Raw genomic sequence first — 15,858 nt, 5'->3', positions numbered from 1 at the left:
ATGACTGTGAGTTTTCTACAGTGTTTGTGGTATCCCTTCCCATTGCCAGACACTGCAACTTCTTTTGATGTCCCTGGACACCAATTTAAAATTGTGAGCTTGTGTGAAATATTTTGGTGATTTATTTATTGTATGTTGATAGAGTTCATTGGTTTGGGTTTAATAGTTATGTAATGGGACTTTAGAAGTGTGGGTATAGTAGTAGTCAGAGTGAGTGCAGCTGTGGCCATGGCCGAATGCCATGCCCGTACAATCTGGCTACTGACCAGGGCCACATACATGCTTACTGTGACTATTATGACAATGGGTTATATATTGTATTGTTGATTGGTGTTAATGCTAATTTTATGACGAGGCATGATACCGGCATTGGCACACTATTCAGTTGTTATTAGTAGAAAGGATGATATATTGGATTGACTGAGTACTACGGGAAGGGAGATGGATTTCATTGTTGTTGGCAGATAGTGGACATGGGCAGAACGTATCAACTGTATGTTTCTTTGTCTGCAAAGAAAAGATAGTTAGTAGTAGAACATGCTATGGAAAATATACATACTTTAAATTGCATGCATACATTATATTTTAATTTAATTTTAATGTAACCGTTTTTTTATAACGCACCTAATAACATACCTGAGTTTGGTTTCTAAACATGGATCTGGGATTCAAACATCTCTTGCTCTGCATGGTGTTTTCCAAGACCAAAGTGTTGCCCATGTGCTATATCCCGTTCACTCATAAGTAGTACATTGTATGTACTATGTTTTCTACAGAATTAGTGTCTAATAAACTGTTGTTGTATAAATATTTTATTGTCATTGGGTCATTGAAAAAAATCTAAAAAGCCCCTTTTAGATATGTACTGTCAATAGAATTTACATTTTCTTCAGCTTTTTCACAATTTGTACAGACTGTGAGGTGTGTGCAAAGGAGACAGATCTTGCTTGATTAGAACAGCCTATGGAGGGAGGGAGTATTTATGTTTTAAGTAGTTAGATAGCTTATGGCGTATTCTAAATTTATGTATGTATTTAAGGCAGGCTTTTTTTGTTTTGTGTGTTTGTTTATGTTTTAAAGTAGTTAGAAACCCAGTAGTGTATTCTATCCGTATATTATGTATATATGAATTTAAAAAGTATAATTTATGACTACATTTTTTTTAGATTAATATTTAGAAAGCATTTGTTATGTTTGCTGGTAACCTTTGTTTTGAGTAACTGAAGCGTTGTTACATTCAAGCCAACCCCTTCTTTGTTTCGCATATGCAGTTTAGTGTCTTAAAGTGATTGTGGCACCAGTGTGCGATATTATGCCTACGCTTTGGAATATGTTCTGCAAAGAGATATTTGTCATGTGTGAAGTCAGTGACGTACAGTTATTTGTAGTGGCATCTTTTTTGTATCGTAAAAGCATTGGTATTACATATTGGTCATGTAAATCTGTTTATGTTGTTGAAAGATTGTCTGAATTGCAAAATGAGCATAATGTACCATGATTGGAATTTTTAATAAATTGTTGAAATGGAAATGTATCACATTTTGGTATAGCTACATGCATCAATTGTTCATTGGGAACATGCTCTTCAGAAACATAAAGGGTCGGTGTGAGCACCAGGAAATTGTGACTACCGCGCTGATGCTTACTTTTCTGTAGTTGGTGTGTACTTGCAGCCGGTTGTAAAAATCCAAAGGGGCTGTGCTCAGAGCCCCTGGAGAGACATAGTAGAGGGCACTGTACATACAATTCATATAATGCAGAAAACTTGAATTGCGATTGTCATGTTGTGGTTACAAATGGTCACAACCACTTGTACTTCGCATTGCATTTTAATGTTACTAGGCTGCCGAAACGTGTTTTGACCACTTGAGGGGTCCTCATCACGGCGAGTGGATAGTGTGGGAGAACATGAGTCTAAGGTAGTCGTGTACTTGACAACTTGATGGGCACTATGTAGTGCTTCTGAAGTGTGGCGGAAGCTCCAGGAGCTTCTGATTCACTGACCGGGTCAATTGTACAGTCAGAAGTGGTTTCTGGCTCATCAACTACAAGGGTTGACGGGTGTGTGGTGGTAGCAGATGGGTTTCCGGGAAGGAGGGAGGCGGATGGGGTTACAAGTGGTTTCCCTCTATCCATTTTGAAGCTATTTTTGAGGATGAGGGGGAGGTTTCCTTAAGCAGGTCCAGACATCTGGTGTTATTTAAGGTAGTTTGTGCTTTGTCTTTTCTCACCTGTGCTGATTTCAAATAAGTTGAATTTCAAGAAGCTGATCGTCTCAATAGATGCACAGTGCACTTTTCTGTGCATCTTGTGTGGGGGTTAGTTAACTCTACCCACGTGCAGCTTTTGCAAAGAGGCTAGGATAGTTATGTTACTGTGGATAAGGACATACTCCAAGCTACTGTCTCTTTTGGTGGCAATATAGGAACCGAGAAGAATACCTTTAACACTAATCCTATGAATGTGGGTTGCAAAATTGATTCATCAGGTCAGAGGCAGGTTTCTGTGTCACCCAGGGCCTGTGGGCCAGAGGATTTGGCATGGCTGTCTGTCACCCTGCCCTCTATAGTCAGCCTTCACCCTGGTTTATAGTAAGATGATGGAGCATTTTAATATGTTGGATATTTTATTCTTACAGGAATTTGTGCTTTGTGAATCCCCCATTATTAATAAGAAAACCAAAAAGGGGCGAGTGGCTAATTCTCAGGTGGTCTGTAGATCACTTTAAAAAATGATTAAGTTCTGGATTTGGATCCTATGAAAACAACTTCCGACTTAATCTTGGTAGCAACATTGTCAAATGATTCTAGTACCAAAGAGATTGATGTTGTATTGATTCATGTATATATTAATCTGGGGCTGTTAAATGAGTACCACTTTAGATCACAACTGGAGGAGACCTTACTGCAAACGGATGTCAAAAAATCCATTATCAATGGTTTTATGTGCTGGTGGCTTTAAACTTTTTGGCTCAGATGTAGAGCATGCATTTGACGACCCAAGTAGTATCCAATCCTCAAGTAAAGTGCTCCCACAAGAATGTTTTAATACGAGGGAAGTTAGAGGCCTTACCTGCATGAGATTTATGATAAAATAGAATCTCCTTGGAACCAATGGAAATTTTCTGGACAATTGCCTGAGTCAACCAACTTGGTATGGCCCAGTGTCAAGCTCAACTATTGATTTTGTTTTTGCTTCTAATTCCCTCAAACAAAATTCACATTAGAGCAGTCTTGATCATAAGAACCTGACAGGGGGATGAATAGGTGTGTATCATCCACATAGTTAGTGAAGGAAATTCTCATGGAAGCAAGGTGGTTGAACAGAGGCTTTGTATAAATGTTGTACAGGGTTGGGGAGACACAGGATCCCTGTGGGACATGACAGGACAATGGTATGGGCTGCAGCTTTACCAGTGAAGACTTGTGAGGTTATTTTTTTAAGGAAGGAAGCAACCCAATTGATTGCTTCCTGTTAGAACTGTGCTATCTATGTCAGATGGTGGCAGAGGATTTTATGGTCCACCAGATCAAATGCAGCAGAGAGATCAAGTAACATTGTATTTCTGCATCATTGGCATGGTCCAGTTGATTCTTTAGGTCAAGGAGCACGGTTTCTGTTCCATGACCTGGGTGGAAGCCCGATGGGTGAGAATTGAGGATGGAGTGTTCTTCCAGGAAGGCCTGCATTTGGATGTAGGCAAATCTATCTGGTATTTTCAATAGGAACAGTGGTATTTGTGGTGATGCTTGGCCGATAGATAGTGTATGGTTGGGTCAAGTGGTGTATTTTTAAAGAAGGGGGTGATTCAAGATTCTTTGAAGCTCAAGGGTACCATATATGAGGTGAAGGAGGCATTGATAATTGCAGTGAGAAGGGGGTTGTGATTCCAGGCACTGTTTGACAAAGGTGGCTGGGCAGGTGTTTCCTTTGGACTGTGAGAGCGTGATGCTCTTACCACATTTAAAAGGTATGGTTCTGTGATGGTTCTGAACTAGAAGAGCTGTGTGAGAGTGGCAGGTGTATTGGGTAGGTCCTCTGGAGGGTTTGCGGCCACATTATGTGATTCGGCTTAAATTTTGTTTTGTTGTTGAGAAAGTTTGAACGTGAGGGCCTCTTGAATGTTGCTGTATCAGGTGTTTTCTTTGGTGGTGTTCGTTGGTGGTGAAGTGGGGGTTTCGGGTTCACAGAGAATGATAAATAATATATGCGAACTTGATGCTGCGTGTGATATTCTGCTGTTGTAGGAGGCTGCTTTGGTTGTGAGCACGGTTTGTTTATATTTTCTAAACTGTTCTCAGAACAGTGCCTTGTTTGATGTACTTGAGTCTTTCTGCCAGGTCACGTCAGCCCTCGCTTTTCTGCTCGTATGGAGTGGAGTCCTGCAGCGAACCATGTGTTTAAGTGGTTAGTATTCTTTTCTTTGCGTTGCGTGAGTGCAGCCAGTGTCTCCACTGCATTGGATAGTAGGGAGCTATACTGTTCTACTAAGGAGGACACCTTGTGGTGTGTCGGTAACTATGTGGTGAGCAGTGGAAGTAGCTGATTGCTTATAAGGTTCTGGGTACTGTGTGCATCCTTGGGGGATTGTAGGGTCTAGTATCTGTTGAGAGCAGCCAAAGGAAGAACTGGCTTTGGCTAATACTGAGGCGTGGGTGTCCAGCGGGTCATTGCATCCAAGATTGAAGTCTCTCAGGAATAAGCGCTGGATGTTTGGCTTGAGGTTGGCACTTATGGAAAGGTGCTGCAGGGGTTAGGAATTCGGTAGAGTAGGAAGAGTGAGATGGAGCTGATAAAGGAGGAGCCATATGGCTTCAGGATAGGGAAATGCACATCATTGAATGTATGTGATAACCATTAATAGTAGATAATAGTACCTTTTATCAAGAAATTTAGATCCTACTGAAAGATTATGATCCATTATTACCACAAAAGTGGAGAAAGCAAGTGACAGCCAGTGGATAGCACAAAAAAGCAGACTATTTGATTACCAGCAACCCAGCTGTACCCAAATTGCACACGTTAGCTTAAGCCCACAAAACCCGGACAACCCCTCTGAGAGACCAATTGTCTCGGGTACTGGCTCCACATTGGAACCCTTGGCTCAATTTGCAGACCACTTCCCCTTAGGCAGAAATGCCTCCTTACTTATGTGATACCATGAGTGTGATCAATTTGGTAGAGGGGTATCTGTTTAATACCCATACCGAGATAATTGAAGGTTTGCACATCGTCTCTTTGTACACTAAGATTCCACAGGATGCCACACTCAATATAGTAGAATAGTTGTTATTGAACAAAAGAGAAGGAGGCCTTACCCCAAATTCTTTTGTACTTTGGTGCACACAAATGGCCTTAACAGAAAATTATTTTTGGTTTAATAGATTTTTAAACAGATCCATGGTACGGCAATGGCCTCAGCATTGGCTTCAACATTAGCAAATCTGTATGTGGAGAGTTTAGAACGAGGGAAGATTTTTTCCAATGAAAACCCATTCAATGACCGAATCAAGCTATGGGAATGTTACATCGATGATGTGCTAGTTATCTGGCACGGAGATGTAACGAGTCTTGAAGCCTTTTTTAATTGGCTTAACATTGAAAGCCCACATTTGAAGTTAATTGGCAGCAGCAGCAAGGAGAAAAGAAATGTCTTAGATATCAACATCTATGTGGACAACAACGAGAAGCTACTGAAAGTTAAACTTTTAACAAGGAAACAGACAAAAACTCCTGACTGGCCTTTAATAGCTTCCATCGGAAACACAGCCGTAAGAACTTACCCATGGAATCATTTTTGCAGTTGAAATGAAATAGTACCAAGAGTAAGCTTGAAAAAGAGGGATAATTGTGGAGTACTCATCTAAAAGAAAGAGGTTATCCTAAGAAGAATCATGCATAATGCTCTTAAAGGGCATTGAACAATAAACGAAAGGCACTATTAGAATACTGCATTAAAAAAGCAAAATGCAATGACGTTGTGTTTGTAAGTACTTATAATCCAATGTAAAATCAAATCAAGAGAATAATAAACAGAAATTGGCATATTTTGTCCAAGGGCACACAACTGATTCAGCCTCCTAGATGTGCCTAGAAAAGGAGTAGTGATCTCAAAGAGTTGTTGACAAAAAATTATATTTACGACCAGACAACAAGGCAGAAAACCTTAACAGAGAAATGGGGCTTTGGCAACCTAGCGGGCCACAGTCCTTAGGGTAACTGCAGATGTTGCCCACAAATGAAAGGATCAACTGAAGTTGCCATCGATCTTAATACACCATGGCAAAAATGTGCTTTTACCAATTGTAATACCGCTTCGGTCATCTATGGCATATCGTGTCCCTGTAACAAAATCTATATAGCGAAAACTCAATGGAAAATCAAAATTTGTAATGGAGAACATAAGAGCTGTATCAGGAATGAAACACTGAATGCCCAATGGTTGGACAGTTTATGGTAACAGGGCACAAATGTGACGAATTGAGATGGGCAGTTCTCTGGAAAATCAATATGAGTAAAAACATCAACTTTGGCAAACTGAAACTTACTAAAGAAGAGGTCCGCCTGATATTCTTAACTAAAAGCCAAACTATAGGAATTAATGAAAACATTGAGTGGCATAAAGTAAGTAATTCATAAGTTGTTGTTGAAAGGCTACTGAAGAGAAACACAATATTAGACTCGAGGTAGTCAACAGTCAGTCAGTAACAAGTGAATATGAAGAGGTTATGTCAACTCCCATACATGCTTTTTGCTCATAAATGTGTTTGTGCTTGTCTACCTATTTTGTATGTTACTTAAATCCGGTGACAGACTCTAGCGTAGGTCGGGTATGTTCTGCAGGAGATGATGTAATGAGAGTTTTTCACCACTTGGGCAAAACCATTCCAATATGTCCGCCTTGTCTAGCCATATGGTTCAGATGTATGAGGGTCTTCCTTCTAGTCTAATTGTCTAAGTTTTATTATAGTAAACGTAGTTTGAAACACTGCCAATGTGAGCCACATCATTCTAAAAAGTTTGCGTTTGTCTGTGTCGAGTGTCGTATTCTAGCCAGTACCTTCGCTTTACATGCAAGATATTAGATCTACTGAGGACATTGAATTAAATTGAATTGATATTTTTTTTAGATCGCGCTCGTCCACAACTGTTTCAGAGCGTGACAAGGAAAGGGAGGGGAATGGGGAGAACAAAACAATGATCTTACTAGGCCCAGTGACATTGAGAATGCACAAGTGCATGGGAAGATAAAAGGGGAAAAGTGCATGAAAGGGGGAGAAGTGGCAAGTGCGGAACAGAGGAGAAACAAATAAATAATAAATACATAAAGGCAATAAACAGTGGTAGTGCAGCCCGCAGCTGGCAAGTTCTGGGCTTCGCAGACAGGGTATGTCTGATGAGTGCAGAAGAAAAGGGGGTGGTGGACTGTATGGTACAGGTACAGACCCCAGTGCAAGGGATGGTCCAGAGGCAGTGCAGGTGAGTAGCAGGGTGAGCCAGTAACTGGGCCCGGAAGACAGAGGACGGCCAGGTGCACAGTGCCGAGAAAGAAACAGATCAGCAGGGGAGAAAGGGGGCAAAGGCAGAAGCAAAGAGGTCTCGTGGTGCTTCCGGAACTGGAGATGGTTCTCCGCAAGTTTCAGAGTGGCAGGGAGGCTATTCCAAAGGGAGGCCCCAGATGAAGACAGAGATCTACCCCCAGCTTGTTTCTTTGAAAAACAACTGACCCTGAGGGAAGTAGAGGTAGAGAAGCGAAGAGCTCGAGAGGGGAGGTATTCACAGAGGGACAGTTGAATGTATTTTGGACCCAGGCCCCAGAAAGCCTTGTGGACAATGCAGATGGTTTTAAATGTAATCCTTGCATCCACTGGGAGCCAATGAAGGGATTTCAGAGCTGGAGAAATACGATCTCAGGACTTGAGGCCAAGGACAAGTCTTGGAGTCCTGTTCTGAATTAGTTGTAAAGGGCAGAGAGTGGAGGCAGGTAGATTTAGAAAGAGGCTGTTACAGTAGTCCAACATAGAGAGAACCAAAGCTTTGGAGACAGTGAGCTTCTGAGGGAAGGAGAGGAAAGGCAGAGTACCTCTGAAAAGGTGCAGTAGGAAGTTTGACTTTTTAGAGACGTCAGAGATATGGGCGGAGCAGGAAATTGTGGAGTCAAAGATGACCCCGAGGTGCTTAACCTCACACGTAGGGGTGAGAGGAGGGCCAAGGGAGTCTGGCCAAAGAGTGAAGGAAAAGAATGGTGATGGTGTACCGATGGGGAGGATCTCAGTATTATTGGCATTTAGACAAAGATTGTTGGCAGCACACCAATCTTGAATGGCAGTTAGGCAATCAGAGATGAGAGAAGGAGGGGAGGTGGCCGAGGGCAGCCTGAAAATGAGTTGAGTGTCGTCAGCGTAGCACTGGAAATTTGAGCAGAAAATGGCAATGCAGTGGGTGTGAGTTGCCGGGTATTGGTTGAAACACCAGGGCGAGAGGTTAGACCCCTGAGGAACACCACATAAAGAGCGGGAGATAGATGATAGGAAGGCCCCGAGTTGGACCATGCTGTAAATTACCATTGGATAAGCTTCGATACATGAGACGCAATTTGGATTTTTTTAAATAGGAGCGAAACCATTCGAAGATGTCTGCCGCTGATCATGACAAGTGCTGTATGCAAAGTTGCACATTTTTTACATATGTATGGTATTATAACTAACAAATGAGTTTCTCGCGAAAGTTAAGTCGGTTCACAATTGTAGTCGCCAGTCGGAGGTCTTTAGTGAATAATTTGACTACTGGACAGGTAAGAAATGTACATGTCTTGCATTGTTAGTTATACCCAGTTCGGGCATCTATTGAGCTAGCATTTTGTAAGCACCTTTACACTGGCTATTCGGAAAAGCATCCTTTTAACAGACGTCATGGATTCTTCTTACTTTTTTTCAAAATGGAGGACCGTTTTATCCTTGCATTCACCAACAGACTAATGTTGCCAACTTTTGACGGTGAGTAAAAAACCTGGACAAGAGAAATTTAATTTGAGATTGAAGTAAACATTATTTGATGTTTGAGATGTGCTAAATACAATGTGATCCAAGCCTAATATGTGCTCTAAGACACCTTCACCTATTGGCTCATGGCCTAAGCAACAACAAAGAATGTGAATATCTGATAATTACAGTAACCTTGACCAATGTCCATGAGTCTATGCAAGATTATTTTATTTGGAGAGTTTGAAGTATAACTAATTGACTCATGCCTCTAAATTTAAGCATAATCTTAATTACATTGCAGATGTTGGATGCTTATTCTCTGTAAGAATTTGATGTTTACTGTTGAGAAGACAACCACCCACACTCTATGTGCATCCAGACTCTACAAAACCGTGTGAGTAAGTGATTGCTCTAACTAATCACCCTGGGTGAAATAAATATATAATGGTAACGATAGACACTTGACACCATAAAGTCTCTAATTACTGATCCATGCACTTGTGTAGTTATAGGAAGAGAGTTATGAGAGTAATTGAAACTCCTTCAGATTACCCATGTAACAAATATACATTAGGTAAATGAGTGAACTATCTTTGGCATTTAGTGATACATTGCTGAAAATATTCCTCAGATTATATGCCAGGTCAATGACAAAGAAAAACGAATTAAGAGTTTCTCGTATGTATTTCACAATACAGGATACCACAGACCTATTAAGGAGCCAACTACTTCCCTTTTGAGGTTACGTTCATCACGAAGACACAGAATCCAAAAGAAAATCCCCCTGAAGAAATTCATATAGTTTGACTAATATTTCTTGATAGGAACGGAACATGTTGGGTTGCAAGGGTAGAAATTATTCTTAATTTGGATGCTGTAGAAATTATATATTGGCACTTATGCACTTTGTTCTAGCTAGAGATTAGACTGGCCGTTTTGCACAAAATAATATTGATAGTCTGAAAAATGTATTGTTTCTGTTTTGTGTCTGTTTAGTAATGATTGATTTGAATTGTAGTCCATATGTATGTATCAAACATTTTAATAATAAGTTATTTATTGGTTTTATTGTGAACAATTAATCGTAGTATTTACTTTGATTAATCGATTAATATTAATTGATTAGTATAGTTTTTTTCTTTACTATTAATACAAGATCAATTGACTTTTTGAAATCTAAGAGAGGAAATTGAATATTTTTTCTCTCTGAATAACTTTCTCCTTATGTGCTGTGGTGTCCTGCAATAGTGAATTTTAGCATGCATTCTTTATTTGATATGCAGTTCAGTGAACAACTGAGCTTTGTGGCTAGAGTTTCACAGTTGGGGATAGGAGCAATGGTGGTGAGGCGAATTGGGATGGAGCCTTTGTATTGGAAGACCATTCTTCCACCTTTGTTGTCTATCTTGTCTTCTCTAAGTATAGCATAACCTATGGAGATAGCAATGGACAGTGCTCGACTGGCTGCAGGGTTGAGCCAGGTTTCAGTGATGGCTAAGTTGTCGATACCATTAGAGATTTTCAGGTCATGGACATCAAGTACATCAAAAGTGACAGATCTTGCATTGATCAAGGTGTACATAGATGGTGGAGGCTGGAGGTTATTGTGAACAGTCGTGTATTCTGTAGCAGATACCTCAGATGTGATAATTGTGGGTTTGGAGACACAGAAATGTGTTGTTTGTGCTGATTTTGTGGTGGTAGTGACTTGTAGGGGTTTCAAGAGGTGTTGATGTCTATGCTTTAAGGTGACTAATGCATTCTGGATTTGAGCAAGGCATAGCAGTGGATGTGTCATGGACATGGTTGGACTTTGGGGTAGTTTTGGGGGCCAGTGTGGTGGCAGCGTGTTTATTGTATAGGTAATATGTGGTGATGCGGATGCTTGGGCACTTGAGTGGTGCCTGTGTGGTTTATAGGCATGTGTGTGGACAATGGCCAGTTTTGTGGAGCACATGTAATTGTGAAGTGTTTTCTGGGCTTGTGGTTACTACTGGCATGGCTCTTGGGCATGCCTGCTACCTCACTTGTGCCCAAGAGTGATATCAGTGCCAATCATGTGCTCAAAGCCATTGATGCTACCTCACTTCTGCACAAGTGTCACCCTATTCCAATCATGTGCCCAAAGCATTTGATGCTACCTTGCCTGAGCGCAAGAGTCATGCCTGTGCCAACCCGGTGCCCAAAGCCTGTGATGCAAACTTACTTGTGCCCAAGAGTCACCACGCCTGTGCCAATACTGTGCCCATAGCCTGCAATGCAAACTTACTTGTGCCCAAGAGTCACGCCTGTGCTGATACTGTGCCCAACACCTGTGATATTTACTTACTTGTTCCCAAAAATCCCGCACGTGCCAATCATGTTCCCAAAGCCTGTGATGAGACCTTACTTGTGCTCAAGAGCTACACCTGTACCAATACTGTGCCCACAGCCTGTGATGCTACCTTACTTGTACCAAGAGTCATGCCTCTGCCAATCTTGTACCCAAAGCCTGGGATGCGACTGCACTTGTGCCCAAGAATCACGCTTGTGCCAATTCTCATCCCAAAGCCAGTGATGCAACCTTATTTGTGCCCAAGAGTCACAGCTGTGCCATTAATTTGCCAAAAGCCTGTGACACGGCACAGTCATGACTCTTGGGTACAAAATGAGGCTGCATCATGGCTGTTAGTCATGATCTAGGTGGCGTTTAGTGTGGGTACAGGTAAGGTGCTGCATGTGTGGCTCTAGTATGCTGGTTAAGGATCACATGTGTCTTGGCTATAGAAAGTGCAGGCATAAACAATGCGAGTGGAGGGAGGGGGAGGTTGGGCCGTATTGGCTCCCTGCAACTGCAATGCTAGTTCAGCCACATCCAAGGACGTCATTTAGGGGACGCCAGAGGTCGCAACTGCAACCTCTGAGCTCTCCCTTTCAACCTCTGTGGTCTCCCTTGCGACCTCTGGAGAAAAAAAAATTGTTGTAAAGCAAGCTCCTGGGCTGTGACCAGCACCATGTGGCTCTTTACTTCTGGAGTGGCTGGCTTTCTTGTTCAGGCCCCTTAAACAAAATAAGAAAAATAAGAACAGGAGTGCCACAAGTCTGACCCTAAATAAGAAATAATAGGAACACCAAATAATGTGTTTTTCTTGATTTCTATACAATAATTGCTAGACTCATTAAAGATTTACTTCAGGCACACTTCAGGGGGTGAGTCACTGATTTAGTCTGTTCTTAAACGCCTCAACTCAGCCTTTCATCCTTCTAAGGTCGATAATTGAGTACCAACAGAGGTTAGGTGATATTGGGTGTACATTTGCTATATAATAACACATCATTACCATTTGGTCATGGACATCTGCTTGCATTCAAAGTAATTTAGTAATATGGGCATATACACACTGATCTTAACGATACATATGGCGATTCATTCTTGTATGAAATGTACATCACATTATAGTGATATCATAACCATATTTTTTGTAGTTTACAATGCTATGTGATGCCACTTCCTGTTTTGTCAACGGGTGAATGGTCGCGCTCCATTGATTCATGCGACATCACTTCCGGTTGGGGCAAATGACATCACTTCCTGTGATGTCATCAGGGGTCAAGGGTTGTGTGATGTCACTTCCGCTTCCCCTGGCATTTTGGTGAAATGACGTGAAATGACGTCCCTTGCCACATCATTTGGAATGATAGCTGGGGGCTTTAGGTCCGTTGATGGTGCATTGGGTAGCAAGCGCATGCTGGAAGCATGGTGGGGTCATATATGAGTGGCTGTATTTCAACACAAAGTTATTTAGAGGCGGGACAGTGCCTGATGCAGTACGTGGAGTTAGGTACATCTGCAGAGCTAGGGTGGTGGCTTGTTCAGCTCTCTTTAAGGTGGGGGCAGCAAAGTGGTAGTAGCGGCCAGTGCTACGAGGTGAGGTATGCAGTCATGACACAGTGTGGCACATAGCAGTGGTCGATGGCATGGTCAAGCCACGTTGATGGTATATACAATGCAGGCTGAATGCAAGTAATAGGAGTGGAACTAAACAATGCAGCAGGTAGGGAGTAGGACAAGAGCTTGAGGCTGAGCACAGTTAGACAAAGTAACATATGGCAAGAGTGAAAAGAGGTTAGAACCTTCTTATCTGTAAAGGCTGGAGTGGTGACATTCGGGTGGCTGTGGGTGAGGCAGGTACCGGTTTGGTTTCCTGCAGGATCAGGAACTGGCAGCGCATACTCAGCAGGTGTGGTCAAGTGGCAGCTGCAAGACGTAGGGTGGCAGGGCCATCATGCCATGCACAGACAGGCAAAGACAGGGTTGATGGGCCATGAAGCCGGTCTTTGAGATGGGCCGGCTCCTTCAATTGAATCTACAGATTAATAAATTGATACCGTATTGCCATACTAAGCACACTCTACTATCCACCACCCTCCCCCAATGACGGTCTAGTTCTTTTATGCACACGCCTGCATGAACGCCATGTCAACATATGCCACGCAGCACTGCTAGTTTAAGACTGTCGGCAGATTCTAGTTTCAAGAACTTCCTTAACAGTTTCATGACTGAACGCCCGGAGTTGTACATCACTCCCTCACTACTATCTGCATACGTGTAAGGAGAAATATGACAGGTTGGAATGCTCACTAGGGCACTGTGGACTTTTTGGATACACTTAGCCAGCAATCTGCTATTATGCACTTTTCTTCTATTTTAGGAGCAGGCTTCCACTAGGACTCAACCGCGTGGAGCACCCTTGCCTGACACCAATTAGAGGTATGTATCCCTTTAATGTAAGGGTTCAAATCCAGGCCCCTTTTTGTGTAAAATCAATCACACATCTTTCTAGGTTGCTTTTTCTTCAAATGCCCATATAGATAGTAGCAAGGATCATTATTTTCTCTTAATATTTCTGATTGATTGAGAGCCTAGTGTACCTACATAGCAGCAATATTAATTAACTTCCTTGTGTGTTCCCACACAACCTCTGCACAGGGTTCTATGATAAGGTTGATTTCCTTGACCAGTAATCCTTTAATTTAATCAGACCGATTTTTGAATGAGACATGTAATTTACAAACACCTGATAACTTATTGCTGACCACTCCTATGTGTGTTATTCAACACAGGGTCCCCTCGCAACTCTGGTCCTGATGAAGGCGGTACAACAGCTCCATTGCCAAAATGTCCTGTGAGAGTAGGCTTCATCCCTTATACTCTCATCAAGTCTGAATTTCATTTACCTGCACTCATATAGATTCCATTATTTGGAGACATAGACCATGGTTACACAGAGAACCACACAGGTTACAGAAGGAGATTTAGTCCATCACAAGAAGAGATATTATACTTTGCACTGCTTTTGTATTGTGAGTTTGCAGGTTTTTGCACATTGAAATGTGTTTTTTTTCCAACTGTTATTTCATTTGCTGTCAATGAGCAAGGTTTTCCCGAATTGTCTGGTGTGAACACAGGATAGAATTAGCTGTATACCAATAACTGTGTTAATTGTGCAGGCAAAAGCCCCAAGGGAATTGCAGTAAGACATGCTTTGCATAATTTATGATGTGTTTTTTTTGCACGCTGCATTTTTGCATAGTGGGTTGTTCCTCGTCAGTTATTTGGAGAATCTATTAATCTTCTGAATAATGTATTGCACAATGTTTTTTAAGTAGATGGCAAAACTAGCACGTTATGGTACATTTACTATTGGATTTGGATTTTATTACAGTATAATCATGTTATCAACTATGTAATGAATTAATGAAAATGAGCATTAATGTGATATGACCTCACACATCAGAGTCAGGATGCCTTACCGATTTATTCCAATAGAAGAAGACTGCCTGAAAAAGCAATGCACTTTGAGATGTGAGGTCAAAACAATTGGAATATTTTGGAATAGTGTGTTGTGTGTTAGGAACCCCACTTTTGGTTAATGTTGGGTACTACCCCAGTTCCTAACAATAAGGGTGTCCCTCTCGTTAATTTATGTGCTATTGGTGTAACACCATATTGACATTGTGCATGTTTTGTAGTTTTGTTTGAAATGGTTTCATTCTATTTAAATCTAATGTAAATAGTTGTCGGTGTGGTTTCCAGCAGAATCAAGTACCAACAGCGCATATTCAGTGGGAGTCATCAGACGGCAGCTGCAAGAACCAGGGTGGCAGGACCTGCAGGCCACACACAGACAGGCAAAGACGCAGTTGATGGTCCCTGACGCCTGGCCTTTGAGTTGGGCCAGCCTGGGCTCTCAGGTTGGGGACACCGTTCCATTTGTTGCAGGAATCCTCCAATCGGGAGGCAGGATGGAGGTGAACCTCTGTAGAAAGTGTTGTGACAACAGACACATTCTTTGTCTCAAATGTCAGCAGAGGTTGTTTGAATAGTTGTTTGTATGTATTTGCATGAGAGATAGTGGTTGAAAGTTGTTGGTTAGTATTTTTGAAGTTAGTTTTATATCGTGATTATACTTCAGTTTGAAAATATTCACTTTGTATGTCTACTTCTGATGTTCCAGTTAGGAGACTGTCATGGAGGTTTCGAAATTCTAGAGTGGTACCTTTAGCCCTGTACAATACATGCACCATGTAGCACATTGTAGAATGGTGTGTTAAATGGTGTGTTGCTAACATGTGTATGTGATTTAATGTGCTTTTACAAGATGCTCCTGCAATTTTGGCTAATGAATGTCCTCGTAGTTAAGTTTGGATGCGCAATGGACAAAAGTCTACATTTTGGAAAATGTTGATTCTACTTTTGTCTTTCCTTTTAACATATTGCTTTAGAAAATTGTTGTAAACATTTGAACAACTGCTGCGCATTGAGCTGCACACCCATTTATAGACTATATGAGCTGTTTGGGCTGAGAAATATTTGGTTGAAGATTTCTTTGAG

Source organism: Ambystoma mexicanum, chromosome 2p (genome assembly GCF_040938575.1).
Source record: "Ambystoma mexicanum isolate Mex_15411 chromosome 2p, UKY_AmexF1_1, whole genome shotgun sequence".
Lineage (NCBI taxonomy): Eukaryota > Metazoa > Chordata > Amphibia > Caudata > Ambystomatidae > Ambystoma > Ambystoma mexicanum.
This window is presented reverse-complemented; position numbering follows the sequence as displayed.